The sequence below is a fragment of the Rhinopithecus roxellana genome, chromosome 1, assembly GCF_007565055.1.
Source record: "Rhinopithecus roxellana isolate Shanxi Qingling chromosome 1, ASM756505v1, whole genome shotgun sequence".
Taxonomy (NCBI): Eukaryota; Metazoa; Chordata; class Mammalia; order Primates; family Cercopithecidae; genus Rhinopithecus; species Rhinopithecus roxellana.
Window position 1 is genome coordinate 113,510,583 of NC_044549.1, and position 18,319 is coordinate 113,528,901.

Below are 18,319 nucleotides of genomic sequence, written 5' to 3' on the forward strand. Positions count from 1 at the left end.
TAATTTTTAAATTTAGTATTATTGAGATGGAATCTTGCTGTGTTGCCCAGGCTTACCCAGAACTCCTGGCCTCAAGCATCCAGCTGCTTTAGTCTCCTAAATAGCTGGGTTTACAGCCACAAGCCATCACTCCCAGCTTAATTCTTCTAATCTATGAACACAGGGAGGTTTTTTCATTTATCTGTGTCGTCTTCAGTTTCCTGCATCAATGTTTTAGTTTTCAGTATACAAGTCTTTCGCTTCTAAATATTTCATTCGTTCTGTTGCTGTTGTAAATGGGATTGTTTTCTTAATTTTGTTTTCAGTTGTCTTGTTAGTATATAGGAATATCACTGATTTTTGTATGTTGGTTTTGTATCCTAAAACTTCAGTGAATTCATTTGTTCTAACATTTTGATGTATTGTTGAGTCTTTAAGGTTTTCTGCATATATGATCATATCATCTGCAAACAGATAATTTTACTTCCTTCTTTCTTTGGATGACTTTTCTTTTTTCATGTCTAATATGTCCTGGCTAGGACTCTCAGTGCTATGTTGAATAGAAGCAGCTAGAGTGGGCATCTTTGCTCTGTACCAGATCTTAGAGGAAAACCTTTACTTTTCCCCCATTGATTATGATGGTAGCTGCAGTTATTTCATATACAAGCTTTCCTATGTTAGTTTCTTCTATACCTGTTTTGTTGTATTTTAATCATGAACGGGTATTAAATTTTATCAAATGCTTTTTCTGTATCTTTTAATAATGTTCACCTGGTTTTTATCTCATATTCTCTTAATGTACCACATTGATTGATTTGAATGTTAAACCATCCATGCATCCCAGGGATAAATTATACTTGGTCATGCTGTATAATCCTTTTAGTGTGCTGTCAAATTAATTTTGTTAGTATTTTATTTAAGTTTTTTCTATGTTCATAGGGATATTAACCTGTAGGGTTTTTCTTTTTCCTATGGTAACTTTATCTGGCTTTGGTATCAGCATAATGCTAACTTCATAAAATGAGTTTGGAAATATCCCTCCTATTTTTTGGAGGAGTTTAGGAGTTTATAAAGGATTGGATTAATTCTTTTTGAAATGTTTGATGGAATTCACCCATGAAGATGTCTGGTTCTGGGATTTTCTTTGGGAAATTTTTATTACTGATTCAATCTCCGTATTTGTTAGCGGTCTGTTCAGGCTTCCTATTTCTTGACTGAATGATGATAGGGTTTTGTGTTTCTAGGAAATTATCCATTTATTCTAGGTTATCCAATTGGTTGCCATATAAGTGTTCATAATAGTCCTTTATGATCCATTTAATTTCTGAGGCATTCATTGTAATGTCTCCTCTTTTTTTTTTTTTTTTTTTGTTGTTGTTGTTGTTGTTGTTGAGACGGAGTCTCGCTCTGTCTCCCAGGCTGTAGTGCAGCGGCCGGATCTCAGCTCACTGCAGGCTGCCTCCCGGGTTTAAGCCATTCTCCTGCCTCAGCCTCCCAAGTAGCTGGGACTACAGGCGCCCGCCACCTCGCCCGGCTAGTTTTTTGTTTTTGTTTTTGTTTTTTTGTATTTTTTTGTATTGTTTTTTGTATTTTTTTTTTTTTTCTTTCACTGTGTTCGCCAGGGTGGTCTCAATCTCCTGACCTCGTGATCCCCCCGTCTCGGCCTCCCAAAGTGCTAGGATTACAGGCTTGAGCCACCGCGCCCGGCCGAAATGTCTCCTCTTTCATTTCTGATTTTATTTATTCGAGTCTTCTCTCTAGCTAAAGATTTGTTGATTTTTGTCATTTATTTTTTTAAAAACTCATAATTTTGTTGATTTTTTCTTATCATTTTCTATTTTTTATTTCCTCTCTATTTTCTGCTTTTTTTTCTGATAATTTTAGACTTTTCAGTTACTTGAGGTACAAAGAACTGAACCTTGTAAATTGGGTTGCTTATTTGAGATCTTCCTTCTTTTTTAATGTAGGTATTTATTGTTATAAGCATCCCTCTTGCTACTACTTTTGGTGCAACACATTAGTTTTGGTATATGGTATTTTTGCTTTCTCGTTTTTCTTGAAATTTTTCTTAAAAATCCTTTTGATATCCTCCTCAACCCAAAGGTTCTTCAAGATTATGTGGTTTAGCTCCCACATATTTATTAATTTTTTCATTTCCATATAATCCAGCAATCCCACTTTTGGGTATGTGCCCAAAGGAAATGAAATCAGTTTTTCTTTTTAATTTTTATTTCTATTTTAGGTTCTGGGGTACATGTACAGGATGTGCAAGTTTGTTACATAGGTAAAAGTGTGCCATAGTGGTTTGCTACAACTACCAACCCATCACCTAGGTATTAAGCTCAGCAGGCATTAGCTATTTTTTCGAATGTTCTTTCTCCCCCACCCCCATTCCCTGACAGGCCCCAGTGTGTGTTGTTCTTCTCCCTGCATCCATGTGTTCTCATTGTTCAGCTCTCACTTATAAGTGAGAACATGAGGTGTTTGGTTTTCTATTACTTTGGTGAGGATAATGGCTTCCAGCTCCATCTATGTCCCTGCAAAGGACATGATCTTGTTCCTTTTTAGGGCTGCATAGTATTCCATGGTGTATATGTACCACATCCTTGATGGGCATTTGGGTTGATTCCATGTCTTTGCTATTGTGAATAGTGCTGCAATGAACATACACATGCATGTATCTTTGTAATAAAATTATTTATATTCCTTTGGGTGTATACCCAGTAATGGGATTGCTAGTTCAAATGGTATTTTGGGTTTTGGATCTTTGAAGAATCGCCACACTGTCTTTCACAATGGTTGTACTAATTTACATTCCCACCAACAGCATAAAAGCGTTCCTATTTCTCTGCAACCTCACCAGCATCTCTTGTTTCTTGACTTTTTAATAATGGCCATTCTAACTGGCATGAGATGGTATCTCATTGTGGTTTTGATTTGCATGTCTCTAATGATGAGTGATGTTTAGCTTTTTTTCATATGTTTGTTGGCCGCATGAATGTCTTTTCAGAAGAGTCTGTTTATATCCTTTGTCTACTTTTAAATGGGGTGGGTTGGTTTTTTCTTGTACATTTGTTTAAGTTCCTTGTAGATTCTGGATATTATACCTCTGTCAGATGGACAGATGGCAAAAATTTTCTCCCACTCAGTATTTCAAAGAGATAGCTGCATTTCTATGTTCATTGCAGCGTTATTTATAATTGCCAAGATATGGAAGCAACCTAAATGCCCACCGATAGATGAATGAATAAGGAAAATGTGGAATATCACATGTCAGCTCAAGTTTTAGTTTTTCAAGGAACCTGCAAACTGTTCTCCATAGTGGTTGTGTAGGGGAACATAGGGAGATGTTGCTGAAAGGTTACAAAGTTTTGGTTGTGCAAGATGAATGGGTTCTGCATAGCTAATATACAGCATGGTGACTACAGTGAACAATACTGTATTGTATACTTGAAATTAGCTAGAGAGTAGATCATAAGTGCTCTCACTGGAAAAGGAAGAAAAAGGGAGAGATGAAAAAGAGAGAGAAAGGAAGAATGAAAGAAAGAAAAATAGTTATTATGTGAGGATCATAAATTTGTTAATCAGCTTGATTATGGTGATCATTTCACAATATATCAGAGCAGCAAGTGTGTATCTTAAATGTATATAATTCCTAGCTGGGCACGGGGGCTCACACCTGTAATCCCAGCACTTTCGAAGGCTGAGGCGAGCGGATCACGAAGTCAAGAGATTGAGACCATCCTGGTCAACATGGTGAAACCTCATCTCTACTGAAAATACAAAAATTATCTGGGCGTGGTGGTGTGCACCTGTAGTCCCAGCTACTTGGGAGTCTGAGGCAGGAGAATTGCTTGAAACTGAGAGGTGGAGGTTGCAGTGAGTCGAGATCGCGCCACTGCACTCCAGCCTGGTGACAGAGTGAGACTCTGTCTCAAAAAAGAAAAAAATGTTTACAATTCCTATTTGTCAATTTTACCTCAATAAAGTCAAAAAATATTAAAACAGAAACAACAAAGCCTGTTGGAATTTTGATAGGAATTGCTTTGACATCATACAGCAATTTTGGGAGGAGTGACATTTTCTTATCTATGATGAGCATATGTCTTTCTATTTTTTTTAATAGTGCATATGTCTTTCCTTTCTTTTTTTTTTTCAGTTTATTTGATATCCTTTTTTTTATTATTATTATTATACTTTAAGTTCTACGGTACATGTGTATAACGTGCAGGTTTGTTACATATGTATACTTGTGCCATGTTGGTGTGCTGCACCCATCAACTCGTCAGCACCCATTGATTCGTCATTTATATCACGTATAACTCCCAATGCAATCCCTCCCCCTCCCCCCTCCCCCCTCCCCCCTCCCCCCTCCCCATGATAGGCCCCGATGTGTGATGCTCCCCTTCCAGAGTCCAAGTGATGTCATTGTTCAGTTCCCACCTATGAGTGAGAACATGCGGTGTTTGGTTTTCTGTTCTTGTGATAGTTTGCTAAGAATGATGGTTTCCAGCTGCATCCTTTGTAGGGTCTTTCTATTTTTTAATGTTTTTCAGTAAAGATCTGTAGTTTTATCAAAAAAGATAAATGTGAGTATTTAATTTTGCATATTTAATTGACCACAGCTTACATCTTGGTGTCTAGCTGTTTAAGTATGTTATCATCCCAAAAATATAATAAGTTCCTTGAGGGTAGTGACTGTGACTCATTTCTCCAACAATGTTTATCTCAGTGCTCATGTCTCATAAATGTTAATAAATCCTTCTGTCCTGACTAAAATTGAAAAAAGTAAGATTCTAGCATTGACCAGGAAGTGATAAAGGTGTCAAATTGTAACCTGATTAATAGTAAATATAAGAAGTAAGCTCAATAATATTAAAATAATATATAACTAAAAATGAAAACTATTTAATCAAATCACATTCTGAGTACAATATAATTCTCTGCATCATATGTCTTGTTGATTGTCGTGCAACTCTTAGTAAACTAATGTTAAATGTAAAAAAAAAAAGAGTTTGTAGATTTGTAAACATTTAACTCTAACTGTAAGCTTGTTCTCTCTTGTGGCTGGTATGTAATATAGTGCTTGACATAGAATAGAGATGCTCAGTAAATACTTGTGAATTAATAATTAATAAGAATGGGTAGAGAAGGACTCCATGCATTATTTACATTTTGGAATGCTATAGAAATAGACCCAATTCACAAATAGAGTCGATGATGTTTCCTATACTTGTTTGTTTTTGTTAGTTTTTTTGTTTTTGTTTTTGACATGTAAACTTAGTGTTTGCTGTAATACTGGATTCTCAGGAAGTACACAGACTTCTGAAATGCATTCCCCTATTTTGTTTAGCTTTAGTGTAGAACAAAAACGAAAATAAAAACAAAAATAAACAATATAAGTACATAGTTGATATGCTTGAATTCCATTAGGACTTAATGAACCAGAGGTTAGGAAAAAATATGCTATCGAATCTAAAAATGTTGAAAGGGAGCAAAAGGAGGTGTTATAGGAAGACTCACAAAAGACATATCTTTTACTACTAATGTTCAGAACCTCAGCTTTCAAGAATAAATGTCATTTTACTTTTTAACAAGACTGTATATCTCTAAGTTTACCTAGGTTTCTAAAATTAAAATTAAGCAATAAGGAGAAATAAAAATTTAGGAGGAATTCTTTTTAAAAAGGAATGAGTAACTGCATAGCTTCTTGTACAGAAATTATAGCCCTGTTATTTTGGAAGGAATTGTAGTATTTTCTCAGAAACCTGCAGTTTGGGTCTCAGCAAGGTGTAGGAAACGAAGGATATAAGATTGTTAACAAACTTGAAGATCAAAGCAGAGAGTATAATCCCTTAGGTATGCGAAGTCACTGGAAAGAGAATAGTCTTGGCAATTCCAAGTCTGACTGAATCATCGTAGTCAATGAAAGATTATGCCAACAATGGGGGTGCTGCTCAGTCATAGAGCACCTATGTAGTAGTTGGACTTCAGAGTATTTCCTTTCAGATAAGTTCTGGTATATCTACAGATGCAGGGAGTGTAACCAATGGACATTTAAGTGTTTTTTTTTTTTTTTGGTTTTTGTTTTTGTTTTAATCAAGACCATTCTTATCGGGAAGTTTAAGTTAGTGTCTCTGCTTGATAGGATTCCATCCTGACAAGGGCCTCCTCCTGATTTGGTTGCTTACATGGGCACATGTACTAATTAAATGGGCTTAGGTCCTTTCTGATTCCCTTGATAATGGTTCTTAAGGTGAACTAATCAAGTGGCTTCTGATGATGTTTGAATTCAGGCTGAGAAGATGACCATAGTAGAAAGGTAGGCATTCCAAACCATGAGGGGGAGTTCTTGTTAACATTCTAGTGTCTTTTAGCTGAGATTCACTTTAGGAACCAAGAAACTTGCTCAGGTCTTATCACTCCTGTATGAAGATAGAAAAAGTCCTCATTCTTCAACAGTAAAAGGTTTCAATATAGAAAGGCTTAATATTGAAAGCATTTTTCAATATTAAAAGGTTGACCAAAAGCCAGGATTTCGCAGTTCAGTGAGCTCCAGCCAGCCTCCACTTCAAGAACCTAGCTAGCTACTTCTATGTTCTCTTTCTCTTAACCCAAAAAGAATTTTTACACAAAACACAAAGTCAGATGTCTACCTCTGTACAAAATAACAACCAAATAAACTACAAAAGACTTGAAGAACAAGGTGGGCATTTGCTTTGCAATTTCCTAAAGGGATGGCACAGTAATCTCAGACTGCATCATACAACATCGACATAAAGCAGTGCTCCAAGTTTTCACATTTGAAACAGCTGTTTTAAAGTCAGTCTCTCTCTTCACCCCCATGTTTTTGCAAGTGATCCTCTCATCGACACCCCTTGCATTTCATAGTCTTTAGCTCAGGTTCTACCACTTTCAAAATCTACCCAAATTCTGACCTATACTCCCTCTGAGAAAAGCAGTTGTTTCTGAGTGTTCTCTTAGTAAACAGTCCCCCTGAGATTCTGGAGAATAAAATCCTCTACCTCAGTACACTTGTAGGAACAAAAATAGCCTTAGAAGGTCTTTGAAATGATGTATCATTTTTGATTTAAAGAGTAAGTATTGAATTGGTATTTTTATTTTGGCATAGGCACAAATTATTTAAATATAAGAATAACATATTGAGAGAAAATGATTATTTAAACCCTTGAGTTTGATAGTAAATTACGCTGTCACAGGTAAAAAGGGAAAGGCTTTGGCAAGAATTCCAAGGGATATTTGAAAATGTTTGGTAATGAAATAATACTTAGGATTGAATTTATTTTTGGTATTACAGAGTTGATTGCTAGATAAACATTCTTCTTGATCTCAGATCATTACTCAGGTTATTATATTTTGCTTTTATTCTGAGGAAACTCATTTGGATGGACTTGACTCAATTCTTTTATTTCCTGGTGATACGATGCTAGCCAAGTCATTTCATTTCTTGGAACTTTAGTTTTTTCACCTGTAGCATAGGGTTAATATTTGTACTGTTATTAAGAATAAATGGTATAATTTTCTATGTGTAATAAGAAAAATTTTAACAACTGACATCACAATTCATCCTAGTAAGAAAGTTAAGAGACAATTGCCTATATGCTAGAACATAACATGTGAGTTTCAGTTTCTTCCTTAAAATTATTTATTCCTCAAAAAACAAATAGCAATCTTAAAGTCTCATGTTATAGGGCATTCTTTTAATAGTTTCATGTTGAACAACAGAAAAACTGTTTGGGGAAGATTTCTGAAACAGCCTCAATCAATGTTAGTTTCAGTTGTTTATAAAGGTTACCCAAGAGAATTGGTTACAAAAAAGGAGGCAAATAAATTTAACCCAGCTATAGTCATTATTCCCCAACCACAACTGTTCAATTGCAAGTGTTGAATGTCACTGAAAATAAAATTTAAAGGTCACTTGAAAAAGCAATAAGTGGTTACATCATGGAGAACATAAATAAGTAAGTGTTCATTTTGGCATTGGCTAAAATTTTGGTAAAAGCAGGCTGCTTGGATTGAAAATGCTACACTTGGAGCTAGTTAGAAAGAAATTAACTTGTGTGTGGTGGTTAATATTGAGTGTCAACTTGATTGGATTGAAGGATGCAAAGTATTGTTCCTGGGTGTGTCTGTGAGTGTGTTGCCAAAGGAGATTAACATTTAAGTCTGTGACTGGGAGATGCAGACCCACCCTCAGTCTGGGTGGGTACCATCTAATCAGCTGCCAGTGCAATAGAATAAAGCAGGCAGAAGTTGGGAAGAGCAGACTTGCTGAGTCTTTTTCTGGACTTCATCTTTCTCCCACGCTGGATGCTATCCGCCCTCGAACGCCGGACTCCATGTTCTTCAGCTTTTGGATTCTTGGGCCACAAGCAGGTGGGAGTTGGGAGCACTAAAGCGTCTCATAAAGTTAAGATAGTATTATTCTCAATCCGATAACTTGCATCAAGAATTTAACATCTTCTATAAGTACAGTGGAGTATTTTGTGTCCAATTCTACGACTTAAAAAGTTAATTTGAGGCATTTGTGTATTTTTATAATTCAGATTAATTCTCTTATCTTTTGAGCTCTATTTTCAAATAAGGAATATTTGAGTAACCAATTGTTTATTTCGAAATAAGTATTTTATGAAATAAGGGTAAAGCATCATGTTTTTAGTTAAGACAAACCTGTCACTGAGATAACAATTGATTTGAATCTTCCTTCATTTTTACATGAAATCTCCATGCTTATGCTAGAGCCACAAGCTTGCTAAATTTCTTTGCGCACAATTTTGTAGTTATTGCCTTCATTTTAAAAGACCCATATCAGAAATTCAACTGCATTATTTACTTTATCAGGGAGCTTTTCTCAGGAGCATAAATATTAGGTGTAGGGAACATGTGGATCACAGCACCTAGGTAGAAGGCGGCTCAGGCAAGATCTTTAGAAAAATTGCCTTTAAAAGTTAATGGAAAAAGTATTAACTTCTAGAACAGTAACTTAAAAAAAAAAAAGCATGAGAAATTAAAACATTCTAATTGTATCATAAAATGATGTCGTCTATCTATCTATATCTATATCTATATTTCTATATCTCTATATCTGTATCTCTATATATCTACATGTCTATATCTATATTTATTTATATAGAGATATAGAAATATATATCTGGTTTCCATAATAAGAAAGCCTTCATCATTTTCGGTAAATGAAAGTGGCATTTTATAAGCTTTAGGTAAGAAAAGCAATTATGTGAAGTTGTCTCTGCCAGTAACTATTACCAAATTAGCCAGTCTTATTTAAGCTACTTTACATCTTAAATAATCTTAGGGATGTATCTGTTTTGAAAGCATAAGTCTAGTTTATGCAAGACTGAATGATAAGAATTCAAATTAAAAGCTGAATGTGCTTTGTGGTTTACTGTCTTCTGCAATAAGAATTTGTCTCCACTTAAAATGGAGGAGTGGATAGGGGCAGGATACCACTTCCTCAGTCACAAAGGGTTCTTACCATGTTCCTTATGTCTCTTGTTATCGTGGATCTATTCCTGTAAAACTTGTAGTCATTATTTTCTAAAAAAAGACTTTGAGGCCTAACTGCTGACATATAATCATAGTAGAATTATTATGTATCTTGGTAAAATCCACTGTAATCAAAGTTGTATACTCCCTGATTACATGTGCAATTGTTCTACCAGTTATGAAACAGTTGCTGGGAATGTTCTTGAGAACCAATTTTCCCCCTTATCAGTCCTTCATGAAATCTGCTTCTGCATTTACAGTAAAAATCTTAAGGACTTTGTTCCCTCAAACACTCATTATCTTCTATAAAAAGCTTCATGGGAGGAATTTCTTCTGGAATTTCATTTTGAAGTCCTAACTTTTCTCAACAACAGAGAAGAATGAAAAGTCAGAGATGCTACCAGAGAGAATTAAATAAGAATTCTAAGAGAGAAAAAAATTGTCCTTGACCAACCTTATTTATATTATTTTTATTCTTCACACTGGAAGGTTCTTTTTGTTCACCCACAAACATCCCTTTTCATCCTGAGGGTTGGAGTAGCATCAGTATTCCTAAGTTCTCAAGCTGCACACTCTACTTCCTGTGTTTGTGACAGACATTGTTAGTTGATCTAGGTACTGTTTGTTGCATGACCTCAGAATCTTTGTCAATACAAAGGATTGGCAGCCAATGCCAAGCAGTCACTACAAGGTGAAACCCATCTGTCACCTTTAGGTTAGAAAGCATGACTAAAAATTCCCCCTTTAAACACTTTGGTAGATGTTTGTGTGAAGACATTGAAACCTTATCAGATTTGCAGAAGGTATCACAATGTGAAGGTCGACTTGTGAGAGCAACTTAGTGTTATGCAAAGAACAGTGATCTGAGTACAAGCTCAGACTTTGACTCCCTGGATGATACCATGCAAATCACCTTCCATCTTTTACCCTTTGTAAAATTAATACCTTAATATACCACTTGGATCAGCAGTTAGGATCTAATTTAATAATGAGTGTGAAAACCCTTTATAAAGTGTCCATTGATAGACACTTGGAAACCAATGTTATTTTTATATGTTCCTTGGAAAACTGAGACAGGCACATGTTTTACTCATCTATTGTCTTACCCTATTTGGGCTGCCTTAACAAAATACTGTAGATTACATAGCTTAAATGACAGAAATTTATTTTCTCATAGTCCTGGAAGCTGGAAAGTCAAAGGTCAAGATCTGGCATCTTCAGTCTCTAGTGAGGATTCTTTCTGGCCTGCAGATGGCCACCTTCTTACCATGTCCTAACATCATGGAGAGAGAGCAAGAAAATTCTGATGTCTCATCTTATAAGGAAACTAACTCTACTGGATCAGGATAGAGCCTTATGTATGACTTTATTTAACCTTAATTTTATAAAAGACTTATCTCCAAATATAGTCACTGTCACATAGGGGTTAGGAATTCAACCTATGAATTTGGGAGGGACATATTTAATCCATCTTTAATCCATAACAACTGTGTGTCTTGAACTCCTGGCTTAGAAGGACTGACAGTCATGTCAGCAAATCTGTACCCAGGCACAGAGGAGCAGCATTTATTTTTATTTATACCAGGGAGAGATGCAGGGAGTTCTGGCCCAAGAGGAGCCAGGCTGATTAGTGTAGTTCTTAATAATACTAGGGGGCACCATATTAGAGTCTGAGTCAAGTGGTACCACGAGATTGAGTTTAAAGGTTCAAGAAAAAGAAGGGGGATCCAACTGTGTCCGGAATTAGTGGGTTTTGGGTCTCGCTGACTTTAAAAATGAAGCCACGGACCCTCGTGGTGAGTGTTACAGTTCTTAAAGATGGTGTGTCCAGAGTTTGTTCCTTCTGATGTTCGGACATGTCTGGAGTTTCTTGCTTCTGGTGGGTTCGTGGTCTCACTGACTTTAGGAGTGAAGCTATAGACCTTCGCAGTGAGCATTACAGCTCTTAAAGGCAGTGCGTCTGGAGTTGTTCCTCCTTCCTGGTGGGTTCATGGTCTCACTGGCTTCAGGAGTGAAGCTGCAGACCTTCATGGTGAGTGTTACAGCTCATGAAGGCAGCATGGACGCAAAGAGTGAGCAACAGCAAGATTTATTCTAAAGAGCAAAAGAACAAAGCTTCCACAGTGTGGAAGGGGACCTGAGTGGGTTGCAGCTGCTGGCTTGGACAGTCTGCTTTTATTCCCTTATTTGGCCCCACCCACATTCTGCTGATTGGTCCGTTTTACAGAGAGCTGATTGGTCCATTTTGACAGGGTGCTGACTGGTGCATTTGCAAACCTTGAGCTAGACACAGAGCACTGATTGGTGCATTTACAAACCTTGAGCTAGACAAAGAGTGCTGAATGGTGCATTTACAATCCTCTAGCCAGACATAAAAGTTCTCCAAGTCCCCACCTGGCTCAGGAGCCCAGCTGGCTTCTCCTAGTGGATGCCACACTGGAACCGAAGGCAGAGCTGCCCGTCAGTCCTGCACTGTGCATCCGCACTCCTCAGCCCTTGAGCAGTTGATGGGACAGGGCACCGCGGAGCAGGGGGTGGTGCCCATCGGGGAGGCTCAGGCATGGCGGGCTACAGGCCTCGAGCCCTGCCCTTTGGGGAGGTGGCTGAGGCCTGGCGAGAATTTGAGCTTGGTGCGGGTGGGCTGGCACTGCTGTGGGACCCGGTGCACCCTCCGCAGCTGCTGGCCCCGGGTGCTAAGCCCCTTACTGCCCGGGGATGGCAGCGCCAGCCGCTCTGAGTGCAGGGTCTGCCGAGTCCGCACCCACCCAGAACTCATGCTGGCCCACAAGTGCCTTGTGCAGCCTCAGTTCCCACCCACATCTCTCCCTCCACACCTCCCTGCAAGCAGAGGGAGCCGTCTCCAGCCTCGGCCAGCCCAGAGAGGGGCTCCCACAGTGCAGCAGTGGACTGAAGGGCTCCTCAAGTGTGACCAGAGTGGGTGCCAAGGCCAAGGAGGTGCCAAGAGCAAGCGAGGACTGCCAGCATGCTGTCACCTCTCAATCCCCCCTCTAAACAGGACACCCAAACTGCTGTTGGGAATTTGACCGATGACCACTCTAGCTACTTCCTGCTGGATAGTGGCAATAAAGGGGTCCTGCAGTTGTAGTGTTCTCCAGAGCAGAGCTCTCTAGGCCAGGGAAAGTGCCAGCGGGTCAGTCCAGGGGTCCTTGGTAGAAGTTGTTAGTTGACCTCATTTGGGGTTCCATTTGTAAGACCATCTGTAGCTTGATGGCCTCGATTCTAGAGGAAACAAATTTGACAAGAAGGTTAAAAATACAGGGCCCAAAGGTGAGTAATAGCAAGATGGCTGCCATGGGACCTAGAAAGGGGAGAAGCCATGTTGCCCAACTGCAGAGGTTGGTATAAGACTTTGAAAGGCATTGTCTGATTTCAGAAGCCTTTTCCTATAAACCCCGGGTGGCATCTCATACTATCCCTGACTGGTTAGTGTAAAAACAACACTCTTCCCCTAAGGTGAAGAGTCCTCCTTTCTCAGCAGTGAGGAGGTCTAGGCCTTGGTGATTTTGGAGAGTCACTGCTGCTAAAGAGTCTATTTGGGATTGTAAAGTAAGGATAGATTTCGTTATTTCTTGCAAACTGTCTGAGAAATCCTTTGAGAGTGTGTGGTAGTAGGATAATGAAATAGATAAGCCAGCTATTCTGGTTCCTATAGCAGCAGCCATTCCTAACCCTATAAGTAGGGGTACTAGTTGTATTGCTCTACACTGACGGACTTGAGCTTTGAGGGGTACTGATAAGGTCTGATTTCCTGGGGCAATGTTAATGTTGAGACTTACAAAGAATAAGGTGCCTGTCCAGTTAGTGGGGAGGCAGATATAGGTCGATATTCCACATAAGAAGAATATACCTTGGCTGGGTAGACAAAACTTTACCCTGGCTTTTAAAGGAACAGGGTACACTGTTTTTTCTCTACTACTTCCATCTCTCTGTCTTTCTCTTTGACTTCTTCTTTGCTTTGTCTCTCTGTCACTTCCTCTCTCTCTCTCTCTGACTTTGTCTCTCTTTCTTTCTTCTGTCATTAACAACCCCAAGGGGAGAAAACTATGCCCCTTCTGTCCCCATCCTGTTTCAATTGGGGAATACTGGGGCTTAATCTCTTGGAGGGGGTTGTTCCATACCTAGGGTCTTTCCATAGGTATTTCTAATGGAGGGTTCCACCTGGCAGTAATTTTGGCCTCAGCATCTGCCCGACAGTTTCCTTCTGCCTTTTCTCCTTCACCTTTCTGATGGCTTTGGCAGTGTAAGACTGCCATCTCCTTGGGTTTTTGCACTGCGTGCAATAACTCTTTAATTTCCTTGTGGTATTTAATGGGGGTTCCGCCAGAGGTTAGGAACTCCCTTTCTTTCTGTATTGTAGCATGGGCATGTAGGATTAGATAAGCATACTTGCTATCTGTATACACATTTATTCTTTTTCCCTTTCCCAGTTCTAAGCCTTGGGTAAGTGCCACTAGTTCTGCTAACTGGGTGCTGGTCCCTGGGGGAAGAGGTTTACTTTCAAGTATGGTTATATCACTAACTATGGCATAACCTGCCCTTCATATTCCATTCTCAACAAATGAACTTCCATCGGTATATAAGTTAAGGTCAGGATTAGCTAAGGGGACTTATAAGAGATCACCTTGGGTGGCATAAGTCTGGACTATAATTTGTTGGCAGTCAGGCTCAATTGGTTCCACATCCCCTGGGAGAAAAGTGGCAGGGTTGAGGGCCACTCATATACATATTTGAAGCACCAGTCCCTCAAGGAGTAGCACCAGGTGCTACTCCTTGTTTATGTCTGGTATCCATAAACTTCCTTTGGCACCTAGTAAGCCATTTACATCATGAGTAGTACAGAAAGTGAGATACTTTCCTTGTATTATTTTGATAACCTCTGACACTAAGATGGCCACTGCCACAACTACCCTTAAACAGTGAGGACAGCCTTTTGCTACTACATCAATTTGCTTAATTAGGTATGCCACTGGTTGTGCGGTTGTCCCATAAGTCTGAGTAACGACTCCAAGAGCTATCCCTGCTCTCTCTGTAACGTATAAAGAGAAGTTTTGTCCTGTCGGAAGGCTTAAAGCTGGAGCTTGTACTAGGGCCTGCTTTAAGGTTTTGAAGGCTGTTTCTGCCTCTGGTTCCCATTCTACTAGATAAGTATTTGCCCTCTGGGTTTCCTTGATTAGAGTATAGAGGGGCCTGGCTATCTTGCTGTATCCAGGGATCCATAGTCAGCAAAAGTCGGTAATTCCAAGGAACCCCCGTGACTGTTTAAATGTCTTAGAGCAGTATAGGCTGTATTCATTCCTTGCTGAGGGCCCTGGTCCCTCTGGCTAAGATTAGGTCTAGATATTTGACCTGCTGTAGGCAAAGCTGGGCCTTCGACCTAGACACCTTGTACCCTTGATTAATTAGAAAGTTCAAGAGATCTAGAGTAGCCTGCTGGCACGAGGCTTCCAAACTGGTAGCCAAAAGTAAATCATCCACATACTGAAGGACCAGGGTGCCTGGACTTGAGACTGGCCTAGATCTTGGGCCAGTGCCTGACCCAACACATGAGGGCTATCCCTAAACCCTTGGGACAAGACCATCCACATAAGTTGGGATGTGTGGTCTGTGGGATCCTCAAAGGCAAAGAGAAACTGGGAGTCAAGAGTGGCGGGGAATTCAGAAGAAGGCATCCTTGAGGTCTAGAACTATGAACCTTTCTGCTTCCTCTGGTATTTGAGAGAGCAGGGTATAGGGGTTGGGTACAACTGGATATAGAGGAATTATTGTCTCATTGATGAGTCTAAGATTTTCCACTAGTCTCCACTGACCATTCGGTTTTTGTACTCCTAGAATTGGGGTGTTGCAAGGACTGCTGCATTTTCTAAGACTTGAGCTTTTAAATGTTTAACAATATCCTGTAATCATTTATGAGCTTCAGGCCTTAAGGGATATTGCCTTTGATAAGGAAAAGTGGTGGAGTCTTTTAACCTGATTTGGACTGGGCAGGCAATTTTTGCCCTTCCAAATTGTCCTTCCAATGCCCAGACTTCAGGGTTGATTCCCTTTCAAGTAGGGTACAACAAATGGGTAACTTGTTCTCCATATTCATGTAGATAATAGGTCCAGCTTTGGCTAATATATCCCTCCCTAATAATGGTGTGGGACTTTTAGGCATAACAAGAAAGGCATGTGAAAAGAGCAAAGTCTCCCAATTACAACTGAGGAGATAGAAGAAATACCTGGTTACAGGCTGTCCCAGGATTCCTTGGATGGTAATGGACCTTTAGGACAATTATCCAGGACAGGAGATTAACACTGAGAAGGCTGTGCCAGTGTCCAGGAGGAAGTCAATTTCCTGGCCCTCAATGGTTAAGCGTACCCAGGGCTCCGTGAGGGTGATGACATGAGCTGGCACTTGCCTCAGGCACCCTCAATTCTGTTGTTGGATCATCTGGTTGGGGGCTTCTGACCCGGAGAACCTTCGTCCTCTGGGGCAGTGCACCTTCCAGTGATTGCCTTGACATAGTGGACCTGGATGGGGGGCAGCTTGTTTCTTATTGGACAATCTTTTTTAATGTGTCCTTGCAAACCACACTGGTAACAAGACCTACCAAGTGATTGGCCTGCTCCATTTTCTGTCCTCTCTGAACCACCAGGATTTGTTTGTCTGAAGGCCATGACTAAGGCTGCAGCCTTTCTCTGATCTCGCTTTTCCTTTTGGGCCCGTTCCTCTTGATCCCTATTATAGAACACCAAGATTGCCAGGTTTAATAATGCCTCCAAATTTTGTTCAGGACCCAGGGCTTGCTTTTGGAGCTTTCTCCTGATATCTGCAGCTGATTGGATAATACACCTATCTTTTAGAATCACTTGACCCTCAAGTGATTTGGGTGACAGGGGAGTATATTTTTCTTTTTTCTTTTTTTTTTTTTTTTTTTTTTTTTTTGAGACGGAGTCTTGCTCTGTCGCCCAGGCTGGAGTGCGGTGGCCGGATCTCAGCTCACTGCAAGCTCCGCCTCCTGGGTTCATGCCATTCTCCTGCCTCAGCCTCCCCAGTAGCTGGGACTACAGGCGCCCGCCACCTCGCCCGGCTAGTTTTTTGTATTTTTTAGTAGAGACGGGGTTTCACCATGTTAGCCAGGATGGTCTAGATCTCCTGACCTCGTGATCCGCCTGTCTCGGCCTCCCAAAGTGCTGGGATTACAGGCTTGAGCCACCGCGCCCGGCCGGGGAGTATATTTTTCTTAAGGTCTCCCATAGTCACTCAAGGAAGGGAGAAGGATTTTCTTCCTTTCCCTGAGTTATGGTGGACATTATTGAATAATTCATCAGCTTTTTGCTAATTCTCCTTAGTCTTTCTAGAACACAGGTCAACAGATGTTTATGACTCCAGTCCCCATGATCTGAGTCAAGGTCCCGGTGGGGATCCATACTGGGGACGGCTTGGTGACTGGTAGAGAATTTGTCCCTTTCTTCGGCTGTCATTCTATCATTTACTTGACTAAGATACGAACTATCTCCAAACTCTTGGGCTGCAGCTAAAGCCGCATTCTTCTCATTAAAGGGTTTGATCTAACAGTAGCATGACATCTCTCCAAGAGAGGTCGAAGGTTTGCCCTAGACCCTGTAGGACATCTGTGTACCTGTCAAGATCATCTGAAAACTTCCCCAGATCTACCTTGATCTGCTTTAAATCTGAGAGGGAGAAGGGGACATGTACCTGAGTTGGGCCAAATTCCCCTCCCCCTACAGCTTGAAGGGGACATAACCGATAGCCTGGGGGTTTTTGTGGTCCTTTAGAGATTTCTTTGCTTATTTTCTTCTGGGCAGGGGAGATTAGAGGAGGATTATCAATTATAGGAAGGGGAGCTATAGGGAGGCTAGGATATGGGGGAGCTGAGAGGTCTTCCTGTGGGATATAAATTGTAAGCTCTTTGCATAGTTGTGTATTCTCCCTCAATGAAAAGAAAGCTTGGACATAAGGTATCACTTTATTTGCCTTCCCTCTTACAGAAAAGGTCAAGCTGCAGGATAGTATTGTAATTTGTACTTCCCTTAGGTGGCCATTTTTCCCTATCAGAGAGAGAGTACTGGGGCCAAGCCATAGTGCAGAAAAAAATGAGCCACCTCTTTTTTAGGGGTTGCAGGTCAAATTGGTCCCAATGGCTTAGGATGCATTTCAAGGGTGAGCCTGTTGATGCCTGGTGTTTCCCATCTGAAAGACAAAACCACCTGCAGTTTTGGTTTCTTTTGTTTCTCCCCCTGCTCAAGTACCCGCAATGGTCCCTGGACCCTGCTGATTGGAATAGTTGCACTCACCAAAGCAGCAGCAGAAACAACCCCTGCCCAAGAACCCGCAATGGTCTCTGGACCCTGCTGATCGGAATAGTTGTGCTCACCGATGCAGTAGCAGAAACAATAGTTTTCCTCCCAGAGCACAAGGAGGACTGAGGAAGGTTGGATTTAGTGGCCCTTACCAACACATTCTCGAAAACCTGCACCCTTACCTGTCCTCCTAGACCACAAGGAGAACTGAGAAAAATCAGATTTAGTGGCCCTTACTGCCACATTCTCAAAAACCTGTTAGAGTCCTAAGCATTCTCCTATTAGCATTGGGACCTTACCCATGTCTTATAGAGATGTTATGCCCCAAAAATGAAGTGGAGGGCCATACCCTGAGGGAGGGAAGGGATCTCCAGTGTTGGAAGAGTGACACCTTTTGTCCTCATATGAATAGGAAGGATACAATTTCTGAGGCTCCCTATATTCTAGCTTCAGGAATAGCTTTTGTTAAGCCTGCTAGCCCGAGGAGGGA